At 41.1% G+C, this 14,760-nt stretch overlaps 1 long non-coding RNA gene across 1 annotated transcript in view; it reads right to left on the minus strand.

Annotated features, from left to right (window-relative positions):
* Window positions 1-13,087: 13,087 nt before the first annotated feature.
* LOC112932568 (uncharacterized) overlaps window positions 13,088-14,760 on the minus strand; it is a 425,597-nt gene continuing 423,924 nt past the window's right edge. Inside the window, exon 7 of the long non-coding RNA XR_011995276.1 lies at window positions 13,088-14,386. This is a non-coding gene — a long non-coding RNA (uncharacterized lncRNA). The remainder of the gene's footprint in view (window positions 14,387-14,760) is intronic.

Consider the following 14,760-nt stretch of genomic DNA (forward strand, 5'->3'; position numbering starts at 1 on the left):
CCTGTGGGAAAGAGCAAATGCATGCCATTGAGTCCGAATGAGACAAACACCCTTGCAGCAGGAGGCTTGCTCCATTGTGCCCTTGCACGACAATGGGAATTTTTTTTAGGACAGCAGACTAGGAGTGGGTCTCTGTGGTCTTGAGAATAAGGAACCATCTCCCAAGTCTAGACCTTGAGATCTACTTGGCACTGATAATCAGGGTGATCTTCCATGGACCAATCAAAATTGATTACTGGCCATAGTCCTAGAGCCAGGTGGCCCTGGAGATCCCCTGTAGAACTGGACATTAATCTTTAGTTCTGGATTTGAGGGACTTTTGGCGGGGGGTGGGGGGTGGGAGGGGCAATAAGTTGGTCATCCAAGGTTACTGACAGTACATGGACAGTACTTTTCAGTACTTTAACAAGAAGTACTTAAGCAACAACTACCATGCACTGGTTGAATCTCCCCAACCAACATTACCTATAGCAGCCCCCAGATTCAATCCGTGTTCCAGCCAGCTTGGTCTCCTTACTGTACTCCACAACTTATTACACTAGGCCAAGCCTCTTTGACTTTGTTTCTGATGTCCTTTTACCCAGAATGCCCTCCCATCACCCTGGATTACTGCTTAGAGCAGAGTTTCTAACTCCTCCTTTCTCTTTGCTTACGCTAATGCAATGCCAGTGTCTACACTGGACAAGTACACACTGCATGGAAGTGTCTTCCTTTCAGATGGACATTTCCTTGGAGGCAAAAATTATGCCTCTAATTTTTGTTCTCCTTGTGGGTCCCCTACAGAGTTGTGCACCCTGCTGGGCCCACAGCTGGCCTTCAGTAAATGCTTTCTGCAAAGAACTGAACTAACAAAAAATGAGGTTATCGGAGTAGGGAGAGAAATCAGAAACGACGAAGTGAGAATTCCCATCCTCTCCTCTCCCACCCCTACCCCCATGGAGCTACTTTTAAGCTTAATGCACTTAATCCATGTATTATCAATAATATCTGATAAGTATTTGGCATTTATTAGCTTCTAAAAGCTTACATGTGCATGTATTTGATCCACAACAAACTTCTGAATCATGTAATATAATTATCCCCATTTCACAAATGAAATATCTGAGGCAGAACAAAGCAAGATGACTTGCCCACAGTGCTTCTAGAATTTATCCACTTAACCCTTTGCTTTGTCAACTCTCAGATGAGTGAGGCTTTCTCTGGAAGAGCTTGCTTCTTGAGTTTCCTTTTCAGTATTTAAGGATTGATCCTTCGGCACCTCCCCCATCTCAAAATGATGCTGATTTCTTCCTGGCAACACTGTAATGGGAGACAAGCCAGCACTCCATAAGATCAATTTCTGAAACAATAGAACTTATCTAAATTTGTTCTGGATCAATGGAAGTCCTGTTCTGCAAGCCCATGAGGAAAAGAGAATATAGATCAAACCCTTTTGCGGAAAATTCCAGACCATTGCCCACATACTTTTTGGTTGTGCTGGTTGGGCCATACTAATTGTTATGATGACCCATTGGAAGAAGTAAACCGCCTGTTGCAACTTAGTAGTGCTTTGATGATTAATCTTAACGGGCATTTTTGGGATACATTATGGATCAAGCATCGCCCTAGAAGATATACATACATCCTCTCTTTTATCTCTCCCAACAATCTGAAGAGGTAAGTGTAATTATTATTGCCATTTCAAAATTGAAGTAACTAAGGCACCACAAAGTTTACCAAGTTTTATAAGCTTCCACAGGTAGTTGGTAGTGGACCCAAAATTCAAGCCTTGATGTGCTGATTCCATGTGTTAGAACCTAATCAGGTCATGTGTCTACCTTCTGCTTATTGTTTAAGATTTTTCACTGAAACCGAAATGTGATGCTATACACTAAAATGTGGTGTGCTGCAAAGCCTGTTCAGCTGAGAATCAGACAACATCCAGAAGCCTGAACAAGTCTTTCAAGAAAATCTCTCTTAGGGGGTCCCTCAGTTCTAAGTCCATACAATCCTGTGCTTCTCTACCTCAGTAGATAATATGGTACTTGATTTTGTCATGGAAACTAGGATTTATGTTCTTTGAGCACAAGTATGAAAAGATAAGTATGCATATGGACAAAGATACAGATATTAATATAGATACAGTTACTTAGAATTATTTAGCCTTATTCTGTGCCAGGTCTTATATCATTCACTTTAAATTCAGGATCCCTGGGTGGCGCAGCGGTTTGGCGCCTGCCTTTGGCCCAGGGCGCGGTCCTGGAGACCCGGGATCGAGTCCCACATCGGGCTCCCGGTGCGTGGAGCCTGCTTCTCCCTCTGCCTGTGTCTCTGCCTCTCTCTCTCTCTCTCTCTCTCTCTCTGTGTGACTATCATAAATAAATAAAAATTAAAAAAAATTAAAATTCAGGATTGCATATAATGCCGCACAACAAACATTAGAAATTGGTATTACATTCTCATCTTACAAATAGGGAAACTGAGATTCAGCAAGGCTGAGCAACTTTCCCACTGTTGCATGATGAGAAAGTGGCAGAACTTGTACTCCAGAATCATCAGATTCCTGAGCTAGAGCTCAGGTGAGAAGCAGGCACTCTTCAGACACAAAGTCAGTGATCACTTGCCAACAGATTTTGTCCTGGGCAAATACCATAGGAATAATTGAAAACAGTGATGACACCTAGTGTTTGAGATGGCTTAAGGAAGTTTTTCTGCAGTTAGTAGGACTGTGTTGTGGCCCGTGTTTGCCTTCTTGCATACGCTACAATTCTGTTATCATAAAACATCCTTCCCTACGTGTCTTGTCAATCCCATGTGCCCTTGACTAGTTGGTCAAATGTCATTACCTCTGGGGAGTTCTAGCTGGCTGAGACTCCTACCTTCCCCAGGTAAAGTGAGTCTTGCTCTCTGGCAACTTCACAGCACTGGGCATTTACCTTTACAAGATTCTCCTTGGTGTTGTGGCCATTACCTTGGTGCCACACAGCAGAGGTCCATGACTCAAACTCCATGACTCAAACTGGAAACAGTGTTAGCAACTTTAACAAATGTACAATGCTTGGGTTTGATTTCCAGCTCTTTCACTAGCTACCTAGATGACCCTGGGCAGGTTATGTAACTTTTTTTACCTCATTTAAAAAAAAATCTATAAAATGGAGTTTCCAGGTGAGAACCAAATAAGACAGTGCATGTCAAGTGTTTGGTACGTTACCTTGTCATATAGTAAGTTCTCCATAAATGAGAACAAAGATTATACTGCCCTGTTGCTGTTTGCACATCTGCTTTTTCCTCTAGTCCACAAACCCCTCAAGGACATGACCCTCTCTTATTCATTCATGTCTCTTCAGAGACTATCAATATGCCTCCACTCAGTAGATGCATGATAGTTGTAGAGTGACAAATTTGTATGCCTTTCATCCTTTGGTATCTTTTAGACTCTCCCTCCTCCACTGCTCAGATCTGGAGCTGAGGGGCTACCCATTCCTGGTTTGGCAGGTGTTTCTTTGTCTGGCTCCAGTTTATGAGGCACCCACTCCCAAGCTCTCTCATTCCCTCTGATTCATCACTCCCAGAGCTCCATGTCCAACATGGCTTTATGTGGCGATACAAGTGGCAGTTCAGTGGTGTGTGCAAGTTTTGCTTTCATTTTGAATCAATGGAAGTTTTAAAAAAATCTTACCTTATTCCTCAAAGGCCCATAAAGCCCTTCATGGGACTCAAGAGAATTGTTCACTGTGAAGATTTTAAAATTGCTTCCAAGTTACTTATCATTCATTCAGGCTCACACCATTCTTTAAAATTCTTATTGATTTTGGAAACAGTCCTTTAATTGATATCAAAAAGCAATTACATTTTCCAGGCTGTAAATCTGCTTCGCTCCCAGTATTAAATTCATCATCTCTGTAAATAATTTTCTCTTATTATGCATACGTATTAACCAAACTATAAATAGCATCATTAGTGTGCCCGTGGTTGCCTTAACAATCAGTGACCCCTGAATTTGATTTAGAAAAATTGATTCCTGCTGAAAATTTCCCTTAAATGAAATTGCCATTCCTGCTGAATGTCTGGGCAAATGAAGGCATTAGAGAGTTGTTACCTTTCATTTCCTCCTGGACTTCAATATAACAGTTTTAAGTAGGGATTTACATAGATGCACCTGTTGATGAGCAGTCCTTAAAAATCACTGCTGGAACAGCATGCATAATAGTTCTTATTAGATGCTCAAGTTTGAGTTTTTAAGAAAAGAGACTCCTCAGCATAGCACTCCTCTCTAAACACACAGAGGAACATGGAGCCCTCTACGGTTCAGCTGGGGGAGGCTATGGGGAGGCAAGGAAGCTCGGGGTTCCTACAAGAACAATCTACATCCCCTGAGTATGGTTGCTTCAAAGGCCCACAACAACATGGGAAAATGCCCATGATGTGACATCAGAAGAATGCAGAATCCAAGATGATACCTGGGGTATGATCAAAGAAACAAAAAATACAAAGGTACTTGGATAAAGACTCAAAGGAGACTTAGGAAAATTAAAATGGTTGACTTAGGGTAATTGAATGATACCTAAGTTTACTTCATTTTTCTTTCTTTCTCTTTTTTTCTTTATTCTTAAGCCATTATTTGCTTAATAAATATAAACCTGGGAAAAGTGGAGGGAAAAAAGGAGGAAAAGAATATTTGAGTTATAAAGATCTTACTCTTACCTTTGGTTAGACTTGTTTACCAACCCTATAGCTCCAAAGAGCTGAGATGTGATGAAAAGTCACAGATTTTTTGTGTTAGACTCAAGAAGGAACCAGCCCTCCACCCCTGAGCAGGCTGAGGAAGCTTCATGTCTCACAGGCCTTGTGATAAGTCAATGAGATAAAGTTTTTAAGGGGTCCAGCTTACAAGATGCACTCGGAGCCTCACCTTCCTCAACTGTAAAATTAAGGATATTTATGCTTATGCTGTTAACATTAGCTTATATAAACCATATAGGAAGCTACTAAATTGTGGAACAAACATTTTTGTGTTTGTTCCAATTGCGTCCAAACATATTTTTTTTGTGTTTGTTCCAATTGTGTCCAAACATATTTTTTTCTTAAGGTTTATTTATCTTTTTTTGTATATTTTTATTGGAGTTTGATTTGCCAGCATATAGTGTAACAGTCAGTGCTCATCCCATCAAATGCCCCCCCAGTGCCTATCACCCAGTCACCCCATCCCCCTGCTTCCTCCCCTTCCACTACCCTTTGATTCCCATGTTCTATCTCCCTCTCTGATATTACCCACTCATTTTCTCTCCTTTCCCCTTTAACATATAATGTTTGTCCTTCTCCCATTGACTTACTTCACTCAGCATAATACCCTCCAGTTCCATCCATGTCGAAGCAAATGGTGGGTATTCGTCATTTCTAATGCCTGAGTAATATTCCACTGTATATATAAACCACATCTTCTTATCAATTCATCTTTCGATGGACACCGAGGCTCTTTCCACAGTTTGGCTATTGTGGACATTGCTGCTCTAAACATTGGGGTGCGGGTGTCTTGACTTTTCACTGCATCTGTATCTTTGGGGTAAATCCCCAGCAGTGCAATTGCTGGGTCGTAGGGTACCTCTATTTTTAACTCTTTGAGGAACCTCCACACTGTCTTCCAGAGTGGCTGCACCAGTTCACATTCCCACCAACAGTGCAAGAGGGTTCCCCTTTCTCCACATCCTCTGCAACATTTGTTGTTTCCTGCCTTGTTAATTTTCCCCATTCTCACTGGTGTGAGGTGGTATCTCATTGTGGTTTTGATTTGTATTTCCCTGATGGCAAGTGATACGGAGCATTTTCTCATGTGCTTGTTGGCCATGTCTATGTCTTCTTTGGAGAAATTTCTGTTCATGTCTTTTGCCCATTTCATGATTGGATTGTTTGTTTTTTTGCTGTTGAGTTTAATAAGTTCTTTATAGATCTTGGACACTAGCCCTTTATCTGATATGTCATTTGCAAATATCTTCTCCCATTCTGTAGTTTGTCTTTCAATTTTGTTGACTGTTTCTTGTGCTGTGCAGCTTTTTATCTTGTGAAGTCCTAATAGTTCATGTTTGCTTTTGTTTCCCTTGCCTTCATAGATGTATTTTGTAAGAAGTTACTGTAGCCAACAACAAAAAGGGTGTTGCCTGTGTTCTTCTCAGTATTTTTGATGGATTTTTGTCTCACATTTAGATCTTTCATCCATTTTGAGCTTATGTCTGGTGTAAGAGAATAGTCTATTTCATTCTGCATGTGGTTATCCAATTTTCCCAGCACCATTTATTGAAGAGATTGTCCTTTTTCCAGTGGATAGTCTTTCCTGCTTTGTCAAATATTAGTTGACCACAGAGTTGAGGGCCCATTTCTGGGTTCTCTGTTCTGTTCCATTGATCTATGTGTCTGTTTGGGTGCCAGTATCACACTGTCTTAATGATCACAGCTTTGTAGTACAACTACAAAAACCGGCACTGTGATGCCCTCAGCTCCAGTTGTCTTTTTCAATATTCCCCTGGCTATTTGGGGTCTTTTCTGATTCCACACAAATCTTGAGATTATTTTTTCCAACTCTCTGGAGAAAGTCCATGGTATTTTGATAGGGATCGCATTGAACATGTAAATTGCCCTGGGGAACATAGACATTTTCACAATATTAATTCTTTCAATCCATGAGCATGAAATCTTTTTCCATCTTTATGTCTTCCTCAATTTCTTTCAGAAGTGGTCTGTAGTTTTTAGGGTATAGATCCTTTACCTCTTTGATTAGGCTTCTTCCTAGGTATCTTATGCTTTTGGGTGCAATTGTAAATGGGATTGACTCCTTCATTTCTCTTTTTTCAGTCTCATTGTTAGTGTATAGAAATGCCACTGATTTCTGGGCATTGATTTTATATCTTGCAACACGGCTGAATTGCTATATGAGTTCTAGCAATCTAGGGATGGAGTCTTTTGGGTTTTCTATGTACAGTATCATGTCATCTGTGAAGACGGAGAGTTTGACTTCTTTGCCAATTTGAATGCCTTTTATTTCTTTTTGTTCTCTGATTGCTGAGGTTAGGACTTCTAGTATTATGTTGAATAGCAGAGGTGAGAGTGGACATCCCTGTCATGTTCCTGATCTTCAGGGAAAGGATCTCAGTGTTTCCCCATTGAGAATGATATTTGTTGTGGCCTTTTCATAGATGGCTTTTAAGATGCTGAGGAATGTACCCTCTATCCCTACACTCTGAAGAGTTTTGATCAGGGATGGATGCTGTATTTTGTCAAATGCTTTCTATGCATCTAAGGAGAGGATTATATGGTTCTTGCTTTTTCTCTTGTTGATATGATCTATCACGTTGATTGTTTTACGAGTGTTGAGCCAGCCTTGCATCCTGGGGATAAATCCCACTTGGTCATGGTGAATAATCTCCTTAATGTACTGTTGGATCCTATTGGCTAGTATCGTGTTGAGAATTTCTGCATCTGTGTTCATCAGCGATGTTGGTCTATAATTCTTCTTTTTGGTGAGGTCTTTGTCTGGTTTTGGAATTAAGGTGATGCTGGCCTCAAAACAAGTTTGGAAGTATTCTGTCCCTTTCTATCTTTTGGAACAGCTTTAATAGAATTGGTATTGTTTCTTCTTTAAATGTTTGATAGAATTCCCCAGGGAAGCCTTCTGGCCCTGGACTTTTGTGTCTTGGGAGGTTTTTGATGACTGCTTCAATTTCCTCCCTGGTTATTGGCCTGTTCAGGTTTTCTATTTCTTCCTGGTCCAGTTTTGGTAATTTGTGGTTTTCCAGAAATGCATCCATTTCTTCTAGATTGCCTAATTTATTGTCATATAGCTGCTCATAATATGTTTTTAAAATCGTTTATATTTCCTTGGTATTGGTTGTGATCTCTCCTCTTTCATTCATGATTTTATTAATTTGAGTTTTTTTTTTCTTTTCTTTTTAATAAGGCTGGCTAATGGTTTATCTATCTTATTAATTCTTTCAAAGAACCAATTCCTGGTTTTGGTGATCTGTTCTACACTTCTTCTGGTCTCTATTTCATTGAGTTCTGCTCGAATCTTTATTAACTCTCTTCTTCTGCTTGGTGTAGGTTTTATTTGCTGTTCTTTCTCCAGTTCCTTTAGGTGTGAGGTTAGCTTATGTATTTGAGTTTTTCCAATTTTTTGAGGGATGCTTATATTGCAATGTATTTCCCTCTTAGGACCAGTTTTGTGTATCCCAAAGATTTTGAATGGTTGCATCTTCATTTTCATTAGTTTCCATGAATCTTTTTAATTCTTCTCTAATTTCCTGGTTGACCCATTCATCTCTTAGAAAGATGCTCTTTAACCTCCACATGTTTGGGTTTCTTCCAAATTTCTTCCTGTGATTGAGTTCTAGTTTCAAAGCATTGTGATCTGAAAATATGCAGGGGACAATTCCAATCTTGTGGTATTGGTTGAGACCTGATTTGTGACCCAGTATGTGGTCTATTCTGGAGAAAGTTCCATGTAGACTTAAGAAGAATGTGTATTCAGTTGCATTCAGATACAAAGCTGTGTATATTTGTGAAATCCATCTGGTCCAGTGTATCATTTAAAGCTCCTGTTTCTTTGGTGATGTTGTGCTTAGAAATCTGTCATTTGTAGAAAGTGCCGTGTTGAAGTCTCCTACTATTAGTGTATTATTATCTAAGTATGTCTTTACTTTGGTTATTAATTGATTGATATACTTGGCAGCTCCCACATTAGGGGCATAAATATTCATGATTTTTAGGTCTTCTTATTGGATAGACCCTTTAATTATGATATAGTGTCCCTCATCATCTCTTACTACAGTCTTTGGGATAAACTTTAATTTATCTGATCTGAGCATTGCTACCTCTGCTTTTTTTTGAGGACCATTTGAATGGTAAATCATTCTCCAACCTTTCACTTTCAGGCTGGAGGTGTCCTTAGGTCTAAAATGAGTCTCTTGTAGACAGCAAATAGATAGGTCTTGCTTTTTTATCCAGTCTGAAACCCTGCATCTTTTGATGGGATCATTCAACCCATTCACGTTCAGAGTAATTATTGAAAGATATGAATTTAGTGTCATCGTATTACCTATTCGGTCCTTGTTTTTGTGGATTCTTTCTTTGGGCTTCCTCTTCTTTTACAGTGTCCCCCTTAATATTTCTTGCAGAGATGGTTTGGTGGTCACATATTCTTCCAGTTTATGCCTATCTTGGAAGCTCTTTATCTCTCCTTCTATTCTGAATGAGAGCCTTGCTGGATAAAGTATTCTTGGCTGCATGTTCTTCTCATTTAGTACTTTGAATATATCCTGCCAGCCCTTTCTGTCCTGCCAGGTCTCTGTGGAGAGGTCTGCTGTTAATCTAATATTTCTCCCCATATGAGTAAGGGATCTCTTGTCTCTTGCAGCTTTAAGGATTTTCTCTTTATCTTTGGAATTTGCAAGTTTTACTATTAAATGTTGAGGTGTTGAACGGTTTTTATTGATTTTGGGGGGAGACCTCTCTATCTCCTGGATCTCTGTCTCCTGTTTCCCTCTCCAAATTAGGGAAGTTCTCAGCTATGATTTGTTCAAATATGTTTTCTGGCCCTCTGGCCCTCTCAGCCCTCTCTGGAACCCCAATTATACATAGATTTTTCCTTCTGAGGCTATCATTTATTTCCCTTAACCTTTCCTCGTGGTCTTTTAATTGTTTTTCTCTTTTTTCCTCAGCTTCCTTCTTTACCATCAACTTGTATTCTAAGTCGCTCACTCTTTCTTCCACCTCATTAACCCTGGTTGTTAGGACCTCCAGTTTGGATTGCATCTCATTTAATTGATTTTTAATTTCAGCCTGATTAGATCTAAATTCTGCAGTCATGAAGTCTCTTGAATTTTTATCTTTTTTCCAGAGCCACGAGTAGCTTTATAATTATGCTTCTGAATTGGCTCTGACATTGAATTGTAATCCAAATTCTGTAATTCTGTGGCAGAGAGTGTGCTTCTGATTCTTTCTTTTGTGGTGAGTTCTTCCTTCTAGTCATTTTGCTCAGTGCAGAGTGGCTGTATGAGTGGGCTGAATCAAGAATATCAACCACAACCCAAGTAAATTTCACCCTAGATGATTCTGATAAGGTCAGATACCAGAAATTGAAAACAAAGATCAGAACGAAATAAAACAAAAAGGCCACCAAAGTAAAAAACAAATTTTAAAACAAAGTGAAAAATAAAAGGCAAAGCATCCCAAAGAAGAAGAAAACAAAAAGAAAAGAGAAAAAAAAAAAAACAGAACTAAAGAGAAAAAAAAAAAGGAAAAAAGGAGAAAAAAAAGGGGGGGGCTGGGAGATGGTGTGGTGATGAAGTTGTAGTGGAGGGAGAATATGGTCTACCAGAGGGATCCTAGAGGGTAATCCTGTTGGTTCTGAGTGTATTAAGTTCTGTATGTTAGAAGATGCTCAGTCTCAAATTTATATAAATCAGAAATGTAGAGAGCCCCACCATTGACCACCAAAACATAAATGAGATAAAAGAGGGGGGCAAAATGGGAATGAGGAATCTCACAGAATGAACCAGCACGGAATACCACTTGGTTCTGGGTGCATGCTGGTCATGTTTTAGAAGATATTCACTTCTGCCATTGTAGAACAAAATGAGGCAGAGAAAACAAAAAACACAACACACAAAATATATATATATATCTTGTATATCTCCCAAAATTAAGTTGAGTATGTTAAAGGGAATCTAGAAGTGGAAAATATATCTAGGATCTGTAATTGTAGAAATATGAAAGTCAAAAAGGAAGAAACTTAAAAATGAAGAGGTGGTAAAGTGGTTAAGGTGGGAAAAGAGAAAAAATGGGAAATTTACAATCTAATATAAAAACAAGTTGTACTGGAAAAAGGAAAAAAAAAAAGGGTGCCCTCTAGCTCTATATGCTATAAATCCCTCGACTTCCCCTGGAGCTTCCCAGTGCTGCTCGGTCAAGAACTTGCTCGTCCCCATCCTTCCAGCTGGTCTTCTGGGGGATGGTCCACTGTGCTGACTCTCTGGTGTATGCACTTGGGGAGCCGCCCTGCTCCCGCTGGTTGCCGGGCCCAGTGGCAGCTGTTTACCCCTGGAGGCCCCCATCCCCTGGTGGCCCCACCCCTCCCAGGCACGGGGTGACACCAGGAGGAACGACCACACTGGCGGCTGGAGTCCGCTCCCGCAGCAACTCCCGCAGCTCCCAGTGCGCAGGGGCCTGGATGCTCCCGGAGCGGGGGTGCTGACCTGCACAACTCGGGGCACCTGGCGGCAGGAGCATCCTCATTGTCCTGGACTCTCCCCGCCTCTGCCTGTCCCGGTGGATCTCAGGATCCTGAGATGTGTCCCCCGGTGCTGGAATTGCGCTGGAATCCCACTCCCGAGGCCCCGCAGCGCGCTCCAGTCCTTTACCGCGCTTGGCCGGGCGCCCCTCCTCTGCTAGTGACCCCGGGAACCTGGGGGCTCCACTGCCCCTCCTGCGATCCTGCCTGAGGTCCCTGCCAGCGCCTTTCCCACCGCAAAGAATCCAGTGCGGATTTTTAAAGTCCCCGCGTCTCCGGGGTGGGGCTCTCCTGTCCTGGAGGTTCTCCCCGCCTTCCTCAGCCCGGCTCCTCACGGGGGCCCCTCCCCGACTGGATTCTTTTTTTAATTTTTTTCCGCCTTCCTACCTTGTTAGAAGCGAAAACCCTTCTCTCTGTAGCATTCGGCTGTTTTCTCTTTAAATCTCCGGTGGAATTCATAGGTATTCAGGACGGTTGGTTGGGGACCCTTCCCCTCTGCCGTCTTGCCCACACCCTCCAAACATATTTTTATTGACCTAGATAAGACTATATTTTGAAAGAGGAAAGCAAGGTGGTTGCCCAAGGGGATAGAACCTGTAACTCCCCCCTGTCTAATGGCTCCCTTGCTGGGTTGGGGCGTCTGAAAAGTTTGTCAGTGCATCTGACCCTCTCAGTGTCAAGATATCTTGTAGTATAAGGACTTTTTATTATAATGCAGTTTCTCCATGGGGCAGAGAGATGAATGGATGGTGATATTTTGAATCTTTACCCCGATGATGAATTATGAGAGGTAACTTCTTGTTGATCTAGAAATGAGACCCTTCATCCCTGGATTGGAGATCTGAAGATATGTGGGCTCCTGAAAGGCACAGGTGGAATTGGGTGAAAAGGCACAAAACAATTTAGCCTGAAAGAGTCCGCTTTGGCTTCCTCTACCCTAACATGTGTATAATTGTGGTTTCAGAAGAAGAAACAAAATAGAGAACATTGCTATTACTTCTGAAAGTTTCTTCATGTCTCTTTCTAGTCAACTAACCCCTACCCCATCCACTAGTCAATTTCCATAACCATAGCTTAGCTTTGCCTATTCATAAGCTACATAAAAGTGAGATCATGTGGTAGGTACTCTTTCAAGTCTGCTTTTCAAGTTTTCCTCAATGTTTTTGAGATTCATCCATGTTTTTGTACTTAAAAGTACAGTTTTATTCTTTTTTGTTGCTGAGTAGTATTCTATATGAACATGCCACAGTTTGTTTATTCGTTTTCCTATTTATAACAAAGACTCACAACAACTCCAAAATGAAGAGAAATTCTTCAACCTGATAAAGGGTATTTATAGAAAATCAGTAACTAACATGTGCTTCCTCATTCTGGCCAATTGGTTCTGTCTTTGTTTGGCTGCTATAACAAAAAAAAAAAAAAAAAAAAACACCATATACTGTCCAGCTTAAACAACACAGTTCTGGAGACTGAGAATTCCCACATTCTGAATGCCGGACCACAATCCTACTGCTGTGTCCTCATATGGTAGAGAGAAAGAAAAAGAGAGCTCTCTGGTTTCTTTTCATTAGAGGACTAATATCATCATGAGAACCCTTCCTTCATGACCTCATGTAAACCTAATTATCTCCCAAAAGCCTCATCTCCTAAAACAATCACGTGGGTTAGGGCTTCAACATATGAATTCGGAGAGTACACAAACATTCAGAACATCACATTCTGCTACCGAGCCTCTCAAATTCATGTCCGTCTTACATGCAAAATACATACATTCCATCCCAACAGCCCCAATGTCATAAGTCATTCCAGCATCAATTCTAAAATCTAAAGTATTTTTTAAAAGATTTTATTTATTTATTTGACAGAGAGAGAGAGAAAGTGCATGCACAAGCAGGGGAAGCAGCAGGCAGAAGGAGACGCAGGTACCCCACAGAGTAGGGAGCCCAACACAGGGCTCCATCTCAGGACGCTGGGATCACATCCCAGGCTGAAGGCAGACACCCAACGTACTGAGCCACCCAGGTGCCCCTTAAATCTAAAGTCTTATTAAATGTCATCTAAGTCAGATATGGGTGACACTTGAGGTAAGATCCATCCTGAAACAAATTCTTCTCCATCTTTGAACCTACAAAACTGAATAAGTTTGTGTTTCCAAAATGCTATGATGCGACAGGCATAGGATAGGCATTCTCTTTCCAAAAGGAAGAAATATGAGGAAGAAAAGGGGTGACAGGTCCCAAGGAAATCCTGAAGTTAGCAAGGCAAATTCCGTGAGATGTTAAGACTTGAGGATAATTTTCTTTGGTTTGATGCTCTGCCCTATAGGCCCTTGGGTAACAAGAAGCCCCCTCCCACAACTTAGCAAGGTAGCCCCATTCCTTCAGCTCCATGAGCTGCTGTTCACAGAGCTCTCTGCAGTGGCTCTGCCCTTCAGGTGCCAGCCCTCCAAACCAAAGAGGTGGCTCCACCCTTTGAAGCCCAGTAGGAACTCGCTCTGCCCCCTGGGTCTGTGGTGGGAAAGGCAGCTCTGATGATCTCTCAATCACCTTTGATGTCATTCTTCCCTTTTCTTGAGAAACAGCACAAATTTGCAGCCTGCTTTCATTTCATTTTCCCTTTCTTTTAGTTCCAGGTTGCAGTATTTCTGCAGGTAAAATCCCATCTCTACTTCTGACTTCTGTTGAGAAGACTGATTAGGTCCTTGGTTCACACTCACACTAATCTCATTGGTTAGCCACATGTTTGGTGTTCTCCAAACACACTTCCTCATTTTTACTTATTTATTTGCAATATAGATAGACTGAGAATTTTCCAAATATTTAAGTTCTGGCTCCTTTATTTTTAAATCTTGTTTCTTAAATTGTTTAATCAAGATTTGGATATCAAGCCTCCTTGTGGTTTTATTTCCCAAAACATTTCTTCAATTTATTTCTGTCTTCTTACTTTACTGTAAGCAGTCAGGAGGGACCAAGGCTCTCCTTCAACACTTTGTTTAGAAATCTCCTCAGCTAAGGGCACCTGGGTGGCTCAGTTGGTTAAGCGTCTGACTCTTGATTTCAGCTCAGATCTTGATCTTGGGGTCATTAGTTCAAGCCCTGCATTGGTCTCCATGTTGGGCATGAAGCCTACCTAAAACAAAACAAAACCTCCTCAGTTAAATATCCAATTTTATCAATTTTATCGCTCACAAGTCCTACCTACCAAAAAACAAGACACAAAAAGAATCCACCTCAGTTCTTTGCCACTCTACAATGAGGATGGCCTTTGCTCTAGTGTCCAAAAACATATTACTCATCTCCATCTGAGGCCTCATCAGAGTGGCCTTCATAGCCCATATTTCTACCAACATTCTGTATGTGATTCTGTATGTGTTCTTTAAGAAGATAGCAGCTTTCTCTACAGCTTTTCCTCTTTTCTCTCACCAGCATGCACCCCAAAACACTCATAGCTTCTGTCCATCACCCAATTCCCAAGCTGCATTTCTAGCTGTTTGTTACAGCAGC

Source organism: Vulpes vulpes, chromosome 11, assembly GCF_048418805.1.
Source record: "Vulpes vulpes isolate BD-2025 chromosome 11, VulVul3, whole genome shotgun sequence".
NCBI classification, from domain to species: domain Eukaryota; kingdom Metazoa; phylum Chordata; class Mammalia; order Carnivora; family Canidae; genus Vulpes; species Vulpes vulpes.